Below are 14100 nucleotides of genomic sequence, written 5' to 3'. Positions count from 1 at the left end.
TGTGCCAACCCGTGCATCTCTGCCCTTGCATGGTCCTAGGGATTCACTGCAGCAATCTGTGGCTTCTGGCCACCCTCACTCAACACCTCCTTAGCCACCTGTAGAATCCAGCCCTTATCTGGAATTTCCCCCACCTTATCTGTGCTTATCTCTCAGGGCCAGCAGTTTCTCATGTCCTGTCCAGCAGTTTCCCACGTCCTGTTCAGTCACCTCAGCTCCAGGCCAGGGCTCAGCCGGTGGCTTTGTCAGCTGCCCACAGATCCAAAAATAGAGGGAGGAAGAGGAAGATGGTGAGATAACACTTCTCAGTCGTTCACCATCAGCCTGGGAGACTGCCCTGAGCTGTCCCCACAAGCACTGGGCAGAACCACCACCTGCAGAGTGGTTTTGCAGGAGAAGTTTGGGTTCTTTAGTGGCTGCAGGATGAACGTGGATCAGTAATGACCAACTGCTGAGAAGGAAGCACCCAGTGGTGAGAGGCACAGGCAGGAACACCATGAGCTAAGGCCAACAAAAACAATCATTTCACACTGCTGGGTCAGGTTGTGATGATGTTGGCTGGTCTGCTCTGTCTAGGGTTAGGGACTGTTCTCCAAGAAGGATGTGAGGTGGAGGCTATTTCAAAGAGAGCTGGGTCTAAAAAACAAGACCTGTGGGGAAAGATTGAAGGGAGTGGAAGTGTTCAGGCTAAAGAAAGGAAAAATGAAGGAAAAGTTGCCAGTATTTTCAAAATGCACAGAGGAAAGACTAAACTGCTCTTCCATTGCTCAGGGCACAGAGGAAGCATTAACAGGCTCAGGGGAAGATCCAGGTTAATTGTGAGGAAAGTTTCCTAATAAGCTTTGGACAAAGATCTGGACCAGCTTGCCATGGAAGTTCCAGCAGGGAAAGTTTTTGGGAACAATCTGGAGTAACCTCTGTCAGGGAGGTTAAGCCCAGCTGATCTTGCATTAAGTGTGGGATTGTTCTCTTGAGGACCCTTCCAGCCCTGTCCTCAGTGAGCCCATGGGATTCCCTGTGAGGAGAGGAGAATTTGCTCTGTATTTCCTCAGCCCTTCTGATCTGAGCCATCAGCAGCCATCAAAGGAGGAGAAACTGATGGTGGAACTGAGGACCTGTTGACATTATTATTATTATTATTATTATTATTATTATTATTATTATTATTATTATTATTATTATTGACATAAACCTCTTTGTTTGCAAAAGACAGACAAAGCTCTGTGTCACTCAACCCAGCAGAAATCCTGCAGGAGAAGCCAATTTCTTTGCTCACAGTTTTCAGGCTCCTTCCAGGCAGCTCTCACATCAAAAATATCCCCACAGGAGATTCTGTGCACCCCCAGTGGTAAGTCAGGCTATAGTGGGGTTTTTACTGCCTTCCCTTTGAATTCTTTCCATCTTCCTGCCCTTCTCCTTTAGAGACACCAAGCCTTTTCCTTCCTTTCTTCCCTTTGTATCCAGGTTTTCATTTTGGGAGGGGATGCCTGGTGACATGTGGATATTCCTTTCTTTAATTGGAAGCAAAAAGCTACTTGAACATGCACATTCATAAAGATTTAATTCAAATCAAACCAATACTATGAATGACTAAAAAACTCCCCACAACCTGTAAAACATGCAACGCATGCAGGCAACAAGAATGACTTAGTGTTAGTCATGGCTGTGAATGATGCTTTAGGTGGAAAATTGTGCAGAGGAGCTTACAATGAGTGAGTGGAATGAAAAATAGGTGAATGAAAAATAAGATATTTATTCTTATACTGTCAGGTGCTTGAGTTTGCACAGGGTCCTGAAATTATGCAGACGAACTCTGCTTCGACGAGGAAAGAAAAAAACCCACAAAAATCAGCTACAAAGCAGTTAAAGCTCATGGCAGATGCTCTGTTTGTTTAACAAGCACTTTCAGGCTTTTTTTTTGCCTGGAGAGCAGTGTCTCTTTTTTCATGTTAATGGGGATGGCTCTTTTAAAAAACACCAAGTTAAGAGGCAAAGAATAAAACATATTTATTCTAAATGGAAAGGCAATTACCTCAGTGATATTCCCCTGGGCATTAAATCTCCATGCACTGCTCAGTGGAGCTCCAGTAACCACTTTAGAGAGTCGTCTGCATGTGGAATTGAGTTGGTTTTAATTGCTTGTTGAATTACCTGGGTTCTAGCCCCCAGCCCTTCCAGCTGTAAATTGGTTACAAGCTTGAAGTGGGAAATGCTGAGAAGTTGTGGGTTTCAAAAATAAACCTATAAAGGGCTTTCCCCTACGTGTAAGGAACTTCCAATTTGAATTGGTGCTCACCCATTGGACAAAAAAAAACCAAACCCAAAACCAAAACAAACAAACAAAAAATAATTCTGGGGATGCACCATTCAGACACCAAAGAGATTTTTCATTCAGGTTTTTCCAGACAGAGGGAGTAGAACTTTTGGATAGTTTTGACTTTATTTCCACCTATCAGAGGCAATAGATTCCCTCAATGGTGTCTGCAGCTCACAGGAAGGAACAGACTCACACCCACAATAACTGCTGGTGTTTGAAAACTTCTGGCACATTAAAAGAAAATGAGATAAAGCAGGATTTTTAAATGGGTGGGTTTTCTTGAGTTAACTGAAGATCTTGGTTTGCATGCTGAGAATTCCACTCCGATCCCTGCTGCGACTTCTGGGCAAAATAACATTTTCAGCAGCACCAAAAATGCAATCCTGGGAGCTGGTCTGGAGGAGAAATGGTATCACCACAAAAAGTCAGGAAGCTGAAAGCCAGCTGCTTGAGGCTGCGCTGAACTTTGCTGGTCTGTACAGCTCAGTGCCTGGAACTCCCACCAGATTCCAGGGCAAACCACCACGGATTCACTGAGAGCCCTGCCAGGAGGGAAATCTCCTTTGCTGCACCCTGCCCTGCTCTGGAGCTGTGGATGTGGCTTCATCCCAAAGCTGCTGGGATTCTGCTGCCCAGCAGGACATCATCCTCATCATCATTATTGTTATTATTATTAATTATTGAAATACTCATTTCAAACAGCCTAGGAAGCTGAGATTCCACCCCATTTGTTGTCCACAAGTAACGGGGTTTTTAAAGAGGGTCACAGTGAGCTGGAGGAGCACAAACCCTCCCCAGGGAGCCTGCACAGCCAGGTGCAAGCTGAAGCTGGAGCAGCCACAATCAGGTGTTCCAGAGGGGCAGCCAAGGAAATCCAGAGTCTCCGTGTGCTGCTGGCTCTGCCAAGGAGCTCCTGCAGCACGTGCAGCACACACAGACCCTCCTGGCCCTGCCCCGAGGACTCAGGGAGGGACAGTCCACTCAGCACATGAGTTACATCACACTTCTATTTTCCTTTTCCCTGGCAAATTTTAACTGGCTGCTTTTTTTAATTATTATTATTATTTTTCCCACATCTGGCACCACACATCTCTGCTGTGTGATGTGGAGCTCCCAGTTGCCTGCTGCTCTCCATCCACACCCCTGCCCTGCATCCAGCTCTGCAGAAATGTCCCTGTGGAAGGGCTTTCCAGCCTGTGACAGCTGGGACATTGCAGCCACAGGGCTGCTTTCAAGGCAGAAAGGGGCACCGAAAAATTCCTCTCTCTTTTCTAGTTATGTCTTCCTTACAGGAAGTTTTTGATATGGCTCTGGTCCAGCTGGCTCTCTGAGGAAAGGAGAGTCTTTCCACACATAAACCTGCCGTGAACTTTATGATTTTTTTTTTTTTAAAAACCAACATTGACAAAGTTAAACATGTCAATTGTCAGTTGGTTTAATGAGAGCAGCGAGGGGAAAGGTTTTTTTAGGCATGTGAGACTCCTTGTTCTTTAAAAACAGAAAGGAAACTTAAAACCAAACAGTGCTGCATATGGGCCCAAATGATCTCTGCAGGCAAGGGGGCTGCAAATAACGAGGGTTATTTTAAGGACTCAATAAGTAATGAAGTTCTCCTTCAGGCTGGGCTGATCACAAGGAAATGAATGGTGACTCCAGCTTCAGAGCACACAGCCCTGGGGAAGCCACAGCCCTGCCTGCATGGCCTTTAAAGTACTGGAGGCCTCTCTGTGAGACTTAATTTGAGGACAAAGGGAATAAAATGGGAAGCACATCACTTTGTGGATGCGTGTCCTTCTGTTACAGAAATCGTTCTCCCACAGGGAGGAAAAAGGACTCATCTTCCCTGGCACAGCAAGGCCTCTCTGCCAACACGCTCACAAAGGGTCTGGAGCAGATAAAAACCTCCAAAATCTGTCCACATCATCCCTGCCTCGTAATGTTTTGTGAGGAATGAGGACTAGAGAGAGCTCTTCATAAAGGAGCATGTAGTGCCACTGCCTCCAAAAAAAAAAAAAAAGAAAATTACTCCTGAGGCTGCTTTTGGTGTTGGAAATGCTCATTTTGGTCCTGTGCAGTGGCAACAAAAGGGATCTGGCTGTGACTGCAGTGCACCTATCTGGATTGGCAGTGAGGCACTTGAGTGGAGAAAAAGGGATTTATTGGAATGTGGGCATCTGAAACAGGAAAGGGCAGGACTCCCCAAACGGGAACGATGCCTTTCTCTCAGGGGAACTGGGAGAACACCAAAGGGAGAGCTTGGAGATCTTTCCTCCACCACCCCAGCAGAGCCAGCACATTCCTGAGCTCCTCACAATGCAGATCTGACTTTCTTTCAGCCTCTCCTCTGAGGCAAACCAGCTAATTCAATCTGCAAGTCCAACTTGAGGCAGAGAATTTTGTACCCAGGTTACGCAATCATTCAATCGAGTTTCTGTTGGGGATTATTCCTGGAGCAAATACAATTATCCAGACATGTAGCAGGAATTCAGGATGGGCACAGTGTAGAAATTGGTGGTGTTGAGTGATATTCCTGGATGTCTCTTAGCTGCACACATATGACAAAGATGTCTAATCTAGTGCCTGAGGACTTACATCACTGTCTTCCCAAAGTGAGGGCTGACACTAAGAATTTTCAAGCCATGGAAAGCAGAGAAAAATGGGCAAAAATACACAATGAGCAGACTGACAGGAATTTGTGGTAAAGCCAAATTGCTACGAGTTCTGTTTTATTTTTGTTCTGCTGCTCTGCAAGTCAGAGAAACGAGTTGACAGGCACAGCAAAGGCATTTCTGCTGGTCTGTGTGCAGGTATAGGTGTTGCTGTGCACCTACTAATGCACAAAACTTACCCAGAACCTGTTTCTCCTCTGAATCAGCAACCCACAAGGCTCAGGGCTAAGTGCAGTTTCTATTGAAGAAAAGGATAATTACAGTTCATTAGCAGATGAGGCACTCAGTTCTCTTTAGAGAACACACTTCAGAGCCCTGCCTTTGCTTGCTCTTGAAGCAAGGCAAAATCAGGTTTTAAAAAAAGGATAATCAAAAAGTGCTGTATAAGTCTAAATGCCAGGAGAAGGAAACCACTTTAAAGCCTAAAGAAATCCTCTTGTTCTTTATATTCTGTGGGTAAAGCCTTGGGCTTACAGCAGCCAAAGGCAAGGCTCCCACTCATTTTAGTGGGGCCAGCATTTCAACATGCTTTGTGAATTCCCACCATGTATGACTTGAGCCCCTCTAAAGAGATTTATAGCAAGCAGGAGAAGCTACAACTCCATAAAATGTTGGTGTGTGCACATGAAGTGAATTAGCAGACACAGAAGATTTGGACACTTAAAGTTGGGTTTGCAAACGGAGCCCTTTATCAGCCTGAGCAAATGCAGTGTGGTAAATCCAGATAATTCCTGGAGAATTCCCGAGCCTGGGCTTTCTGTGTTACACCCTTTGCCTGCCAAGAGCCTGGCTCTGCAGCCAGCACCAGTTGTGTCCCAGTAAGGACTTGAGATCACATCCCTGGGTATTCCATTCCTGCTGTGTCACCTCCACAGACTGCAAGGGTGGATCTTCAATCTTTTCTGTAGGGAGCTCAATTGATTTTCCATACAGAAAAACACCCCCTGTACACTGAAATGCATGAGAATCACTCACCTGGGTACAAGGCAGAGTTTTAAAGTATCCTGCCATGAATTTTACATGAAGAGGCCTAAAAAGCCAAACTGTGGCTTTTCAAACAAACAGCCAAGCTTTAAATTAATTTATCTGGGATTCCTCTAGCAATAAAAGATAAGGATCATGTTGACCGGGCTACACAGATGGACTAAAATTAACCTTGAAAAAGATTTTTAAGCAACCTCAATTCCCTCCTTCCCCACCATGGGCTTGGAGCTGGGGCAGCAGTGGGGCCATGGGCAGGTTAAATATCCCAGCTAAATATTATTATTTAATTAGGATTAAATAATAATCCCAATTTATTATTTATTTAAATAATAAATCAGGTAATTTGTTATTACCTAATAATAAAGGTACTAATCTGAAGTGCTGCCTATGCATTTGGTCAATGCTCATAAACTGTTAGGCTGCAAAAGCAAAATGTTTTATCTAATTCCAAAGCAGGCTGGCATAACCCCAACCCTCCATCCTGGTGGAAGGAGAAGATGGTGTGTAAATCCATGTGTGAAACCAGGCTGCCTGACATCCAAAGGCAGAACAGCCTCAGCCTCAGGGTTTGCCACAACCCTTGTGCTTGGGGCTGCAATTAAACTTTTCGGCTTCAAAGAAGAAATGTTTCTGAAAGCAAGAACAACCCTCCAAATGATCCTGACACGAGCTAGCATATTTACTTTGCATACTTCTGGAATATTTCTGGGCTTTTCAAAACAGGGTTCAGAGTGCTGTGAGAAATTTGCCACCTCCAGCACTCAGGCCCAGGCAGCGTGGGGAGTGTCCCAGTGACACCAAGATTTATTTTCTCCTGCCTGTAGCAAATGGGTTTGCTAGGATCTCGGAGCTATTGGAACAGAATTCCTAACACTTTAACAACCCGGGTCATGCATTATGTACACCATACTCCCTTGCATGTCTTACAGGGGATTAAAATGAGCAGTAGAGGCTGGAAGCTGCTGACATGAGCAGGATGTGCTGCAGATGGCTGAAAGGCACCAGCAGGAGCTGGGCTCTGATTGACCACTGGGGTCTGGCTGCCCTTCCTCCTGAGCACAGAGAGACACTCTGAGAGCTGAGGAAAGCTTTCAGCCTAATCAACACTTGGGCCAGGATTCATCAATCATTAAATGAATTTAACAATGAGGGCAGGAGGAGAGGCTTTTAGCGTTTGGAGCAGCGTGGAGGGGAGGATGTTTCTGGGATGAGGCAGCAGGACAGATGGACATCCACTCCTGGAGGCTCTCCACGAGCTCACCTGGCCTGTCCACAAGCACAGAGCAGGGTGGGAAAGGTGCTCCTTCCCCAGAGCCCACCTCTGCCTCCAGGGATCAGAGGTTAGGGAGCACAGGACACAATCCAAATCACAAAGCACAGATTTGCTTTGAAGTTTGCTCTAACTGCTTGCTTCCCCCATAAATCCTTCCATATTTTTATTCCCAGGGTACTTCAATACTTTTCACTTGTTGAACTATTTCAGTTCAATCCGAGTTTAGAGCAACAACTTCTCTGTTGCACTCCACTCCCAGTTCTTGCCCTGCCCTGTGAGCAGGAGCAAGCTGTGATGCTGAGCACCCAGGGTGCTCTTTTGGGTCATTTTTTTGCCTTGTTCACATGAAAATGAAGGGATCCTGACCTGCCTTGGGCTGTGTGTTCACCTCGGTGCAAGCAGGACGTTTGCCCTCCTGTGAGTGACCAATTGACCCACCAAGAAAAGCTGCTTGCAAAAACAGTTTAAACTATTCGGCCTCTTCAAAGTAAGATTTCTCCCTGCTCCTGCCAGGCAGGGGAAGAGTTATGTCCCCCTTTTTGTGACAATTTTAAGAGAAGCTGGTTCAAAGCAAACAGTAAAATGAGCTTGGGGGCCTTCCTGAGTGTGTCACAGGATGCTGTGTGCAGCCAGCTGAAAGAAAGAGCTGCAATTTGGAAGAATCAACAAGTGGCCTCAGGAATGAAACCCTGCACCTGACAGATCATTCCAGGTTTCCTCGGGCTCCCTCTGCCCTTCACTGCCTGGTCACATACTTATCTCACAAATTCTCTGAAGGAATAACCTTTTTTTTGAACTCCATTTGCAGCATCCCCAGCACAAATGGGTTCCAGCTAAGGCTGGTGGGTGTTGTCATCATGGAAATAATTGCAAGGATCAGATTTACAGTGGAGCCTCCATAGCTCTTCTTGAGGTTACGCAGCAATGTTTCCCTTGGTGTGCAAACCACACTTATTCTGGGGAGTTTCTGACAGAAACTTGGCTTTTGGCAAGCACTTAAGCCCGTGAGCTGTTGCTTTTGCCCTGGACTGAAATGCTTTCTCGAGCAGGGCTGCACTGAAGCCCACACGTGCATGCTTTGCTGGAGGTGTTTTTTAAAGCCCCCTTCCCTGGGAGATGTGTTGCCTGTTTCACCCCTCTCCAGACCCAGATTTCATGTTTTTACCAGCCAGATTGTTTCCCCCAGGTGACAGAGTTCCTCTGTGGGCTCCCAGCATCAGTGCCCGTGGGGAGGAAGCGTGACCCCTTGCAGAATGGAGCAAACTTCCTACCCTGGGCCTTGAATTAACACCCCAAACAATTTGCATTATTCACAGCAAGCAGGCCCTTCCTCAGGATCCCTTCTACCAGCATCAGCTGCACTCCTTGCTGGGGTTGTACTGATGTGCATCACAATGAGAAAACCGCTGCCTCTTCCTCATGACCGGCGGGGATTTAAACATCTCCCTCCTGGAGAAAACAGGTGATTCATCTCTCCTGCTGGGAGGAAAGACTGACATATGCTGAACATATTGTACCCTGGCTTGTGCAGTCATAAAGCTTCCTCTGTGGGCAAGGATCACTCAGAGGAAAAGGCCTCCCTCTGCTCTCCCTTCCCTCCAGAGGAGAGCGTTTGATCCTGGCCAGGCTGCACACAAAGCTGCCTGTGTGCCCTGGGGAAGGGCTGCTCCAGGATGGGACATGTGCAGCTCAAACCAGCCCCGGGGAGAGCGGCTGGGGCTCGCCTGAATTTGATTAAAGTCATTCCCTCGCTAGGGCTGGGAACCCAGACAAGCTAAAAATACTTTGGTCCTTTCCTCTGACTCTGATTTTAGGTCTGTGCTCTGCGTTTCTTTCTGTTTGGTGACAGAAAATGTTATCTAAGGGGTTGTTGGGTCTTTTTTTTAAGGTATGTTTTAATCTACAACCATTTGTCTCTTGAAAAAATGCAGGTGCCTGCTTTCTGGTGGGATGTTTTTAGGCTGAGGTAAAAATTCTTACCCTGCCTTTTTCCAGCATGTGGCACAAGCCTGATGCCATCAGCTCAGCTTCTGCAAAGAGGTCCCAAAAGTGTTAGCACCTGAATTTTCTCTTTGAGCAGAAGCACTGGATGAACAAAAAGAACTCTGCTTGCCACCAGGGTGATGTCTGTGAGTGCAATCTCTGAGGGCTGCTCTGCTCTGATCTCTCTGGCTAATTTTGAATTAAGGTGAGGGGAATTCTCTAATTCCCTGAGACTCTTAAAAAGCCCCTCCACAGCTCAGCCCCACATCCCTGTGAGCTCTGTCCAGTTCCCTGTGCCCTTGGGTGCAGAGGAGACCATGGAATGCAGAGATGGACCTTGACTTGTCCAGGGCTGCACATTAGGTCACAATTGCAGCTCAGAGACAGCCCCGGGCTCTGTGTGAGCTGAAATCAATCACTGCCACTGACAGCCTGACAAGAGGGTCAGGGGAAAGATTTCAAGTTATTTTCCACAGTAGTGGCTGCTCAAGTACTGAAATCTGGCTGAGATCCTGGCTAGTTAATCACTGCCAGGGAGGCTTTAACCTTTCGGTATCAGAAGTGGCCACCCATAACTGAAATAATTTGAATTTATGGTCATATTACAATGGAGAGCTTGTGGGGCTTCCCCCCACCATTTTTATGTGCTACTGCCCTGTTGGAATCAGGCTACATAAAAACTGACAAAATACCTGCAGAGAATGGACAGGAAAAGGGAAAAACAATTGTATTTTAGAAGTATAAATACACTCAGAAAAAAAATCAGAAGATTCCAATAACAGCTGAAACTTGCAGTCAAAATAAACTTTATAACATAAATACCTTCTCCTCAAAAGCCAGAACACTTAAAGCAGGTGATTGGGTTTTTCCCAAGCAATACAATCACAGAAAAATGTAGTTCTAGGTTAACCAAAGCTAGTCACAACTTCAAGTCAAAATATCATACATTGCTTCAGTGGGGGGAAAAAAGAAAAAAAAAAGGCGTTCAGAGAATTTGAAATGTTTCAGCTTCTATTTTCAGCTCCTCATTTCACAATGACATTTTCATTTCAAATTGACCTTAAAACAGGTTTTCAAAAAACGAGAATGAAATATCAGGCAATCCCCTCCTTTCTCCTTCCTTTCTTTCCTTCTAAGGATCCAAATCAACCCCCCAAACCACGATTCCTTTTTAAAGGGGACACAAATCTTCTGAGAACTGGGAGTATTGTGCATACCAGGCACCTGATATTTTTCTCCCGAGTTACAGAAGTGACTGGTGTAGCCCCAGATCCCATGAATGCCAAACTCATCCACCCCAGGATCCCTGCAGCAAACGCCAAGCATGCCCTCATTAATATTCTGTGGAGGTTTGGGGATCAACAGTAGCATGCATAATAGCATTTAATGACAGCAGGGCTTATTATCAGCATGATTTGGCCTCATCTGGCCTCTGCTGGCAAAATCATGTGCATAATAAGGTTTGTTAATGCTGGGCTCCTTGGCAGGTCCTGGAAGATGAGGCGGTGCAGCTGGCAGGACGGAACGGGAGCAGCTGGAAGGGGAAGATTTGGGTCCTGCATATTAAAGCATTTGACATTTGGTGTCTGAGGGGAGCGCTGGTTAGAGCTAATAAATAACTCACCGGTGATGACAACCTGTAATGACAGCTTTTATTAGGGTCTGCTTAATCCTCAGATCCAGCTTTGTCCTTCCAGGCCATCTGCCAGCCGCTTGTTTTCCAGGGTTTTTCCTCCTGCTTTGTTAAGTGTGTGGGGTGTGTGTCTGGGGCTCTTCCCTGCCCCAGGAGCACCAGGGCTCCCAGGGGAAGGGCAGGAAGGGGTGCACAGAGCATTCAGCATGGGATCCTCAGTGCTGCACGTCTGGCTGAGTGATCTTTGCAAGCATCCACATTTCTAGGGATGGGAAAACGCCTCTCTTTTTCCTACGTGGCCCGTTTCTGCCAGAGAAATGACAAATTCTCTCTCCCCAGCAGCAGCACCAAGGATTCTGCCACAGCCAGAGGGGATAAGGAGGCAGGGCTATGGAAATTCCCTGTGGACACATGTCCCTGTGTCCTCATGTCCCTCGTTTTTGGAACCTTGTCAGCTCCAATAACTCTGCCTTAAGGACAACAATTTTCCCAAATCATCTCCCAAACGCCTGGGAAACCCAGAGCAAACTCCAGAGTTTGTCAGGACTGACTGCAAGGTGTGCACAGTGTCCTGGGTGTGCCTTGGAAGTGACAAACTCCTGCAGACATCCCACAGGGCTGATTTCCAGGGGATTTCCAGGTGCACAAACCACCCCAGCCAGGAATGACAGCAGCTCTCAGAGCAGGACCTGTGCTAAAGGAAAGAAACAGTGATAAAATATTATGAAAAGTGGGAAGGGCAACACCCAGAGCATCTCAGGAGGTGTTTGTCACCTTGTTTGTCGTTTGGAAAGAGCCTCAGAAATTGAACTTGCCAGGTTAGCATGGGGAAAAGAGCAGTGGAGAGGGGTTTGGAAAGAAAGCCAGTTGTGGACAGGTCTGGAAGTTGCTTTCTTCATAAAGCAGCCCAGTTCATAGAACAAGTTCAAACACAGGGCCCAAAAAAGGAACACAATGAGGAGAGAATTTAGGTGCCCATTAAAAACAGCAGTCTGCAGAAAGGATTGTCCATCTCACTGGGAAGGGCCACCCCACACCCTGAGTGAGCCCCAGCAGCAGCATCCTGGGAAAGCAGCATCCAGCACAGAAGATGTACGATAAAAACAAATGCTTGAGACCAAAAAAGGAGTGTTTCTAACACTGCAGACACTTTAAAAATATTCTTCAGCTTCCCTTAGGGAAGAGATGTAAAACTTCCAGATGAATGGTTCAGCCCTCATCTGTGTGGGTGCCCTTTTGTTGTCTCATGAGTAAGATCCCAAGGAAGAAGTGGGTGCCCTTTTCAGACACTTTTGCATGTACCAGCCTATTTTTCCACCTGGTAATTGATTTGCATGCCATCACTCACCCCGTGATGCTCCAGCACCATCCCAGCAGCCTTCTCTGAACACGAAATGCAATCCAGGGAAGCAGCTCTGTCTCCTGATCCTGCACTTAACCACAGTTAATAATTCCTAAATGCTGATAAATTACGAGACAAACACAAAAAATAATCCAGGGCACTAAAGGCTTTTCCACATTACTCATGGCATGATCATTACAGAAGCATAAGTAGAACAAAGCCTCATACCAGATAGTCTTGGTTTTTTTGGGGTTTTTATTCTATTTTTTTTTGCACTAGATGAGCCACAGATGTCCTTCACAGAATAAGTTATAAAATACATGTAAACATTTGTCACTGTGTGGGTTTTTTTTTAATGTCTCACTCCTGTCTTTCAGTGGGACTGTGATTGGACTCCTTAGGAAAAGCAATGAGAAAACCTTAATTAAAATTTTGCTGCTCCCTGGACATCTGTTGTAGAGAGTTATATAAAATATTACACGTGGTTATAAATACACATTCATCTTTTATTTTAAACACATTACTAATTGGGTTTTATGGGGCCACGGGGATTTATTAGGCAAAGGCTTGCAGCACTGAAGGCACACACAGGGATGGGGACATGGATGGGATCCTGGGATTTTATACATTTATTTTAGAATTTTTTTTAATTAAGAAAAAGCTTTTTTTGGGCAAGCTTTTTGCCAGCTCCCACGTGAGCAGTGTGTGCTTTGCTTCTGGGGTTCCAGCCACGCTCCCCACTGCCCTGCCATGCCCTGATGACTCCAGTGTCCTGTGAACCAAGGGTGTTTGGGGACAGCCGTCACCCACAGCAGTTGTGGCCTTTTCTGGAGCTCTATAAATGGCTGTCTGCTCCCAGGCATTCCATGGAGAGCAGCTCCTCAGGACGTGTTTGCTACCCCAGCCAGTCAAGAGCAGCCGTGGAGAGCTCTGCAGTCAGTGCTGCCCCTCTTGGAAACTGCAAAGAAGCTGTGCAGGCTCCGCATCCCTTCATCCATTGGGATGGCCCAATCCCCAAATGGGATCAGGTCCTTCCCAGAAAATTCTGAGAGAAGTTGCAATGAGTTCAAAGATGCAAAATAAAAACTCGCCTGACAGCGTGGCTGCCAACACAGCCCGTAAGCATTTCTGGACTGTCTCAGGCTCTGTGCAGCTTCTCTCTGCACATCACTGACCAGTGCATGGCTAATTAGCAGCATGATTCCTGTGCTCCGTTAATTACAGCTCGAGGTGCAGCTCCTGGGGCGTGCTGCTCCCTCTCCAGCAGGAGAGAGCCCCAGGGCAGCTCCTCTCCCACCCCGAGCTCTCCAGCCCCAAAGCTGAGGCTGAAGGATGGGGCAGAGCAGTGCAGGCAGAAAAGGAGCCTCATTTTCCCCCCGGTGTCACATCAGAGCACGCAGCACAAGGGCAGCAGGGCAGGTTTGGCACATGGGTTGCTTGCTCGCTTTGGGACCTCCCATTCCTCTTTATTTTCATTCTTTCTCCCTTCTGCACCATGCCCAGAGGTGTCTGTCACTGTGGCCTCTCCCAGCCTGGGCAGATGAGCTTTGCAGCCCCACCTGGAAGCAGCCTGGCCCTGCATAAGGAACATTTTGTGTGAGACAAGCAGCTCCAGTGAGCTCATTACCCATTACCCAGTGCACAGAACACAGACAGGAGCCTGGCTCAGACTCCCAGCCTTTCCCTAGAGCTGCTGTCCCTGTGGGCTTGTTCCCTCCCCCAAATGCACTTCAGGAAATCCAGGCTGCTTTGTAAAGTTTCCCAGCCGTGCCAGAGGGATTTCCAATAATTCCTTATAGCTAAATCACAGAATCCCAGAAAGGTTTGGGTTGGAAGGGACCTTAAAGCTCAATCCATCCCACCCCTGCCATGGCAGGGACACCTTCCACTGTCCCAGGT

The 14100-nt window shown here is 46.7% G+C and overlaps 1 long non-coding RNA gene across 1 annotated transcript; it reads right to left on the bottom strand.

The window, feature by feature from the left end:
• Window positions 1–4190: 4190 nt before the first annotated feature.
• On the bottom strand, window positions 4191–9536 carry LOC135295655 (uncharacterized). The gene is made up of 3 exons (XR_010357794.1): window positions 9224–9536; window positions 5166–5224; window positions 4191–4315 (listed from the first exon to the last, which is right to left on the bottom strand). It is a non-coding gene; the product is annotated as an uncharacterized LOC135295655 (long non-coding RNA).
• Between the last annotated feature and the right edge of the window lie 4564 nt (window positions 9537–14100).

The sequence above is a fragment of the Passer domesticus genome, chromosome 2 (genome assembly GCF_036417665.1).
Source record: "Passer domesticus isolate bPasDom1 chromosome 2, bPasDom1.hap1, whole genome shotgun sequence".
Classification (NCBI taxonomy): domain Eukaryota; kingdom Metazoa; phylum Chordata; class Aves; order Passeriformes; family Passeridae; genus Passer; species Passer domesticus.
Note: the sequence above shows the minus strand (reverse complement) of the source record. Positions and strands in the feature narration are given on the sequence as shown.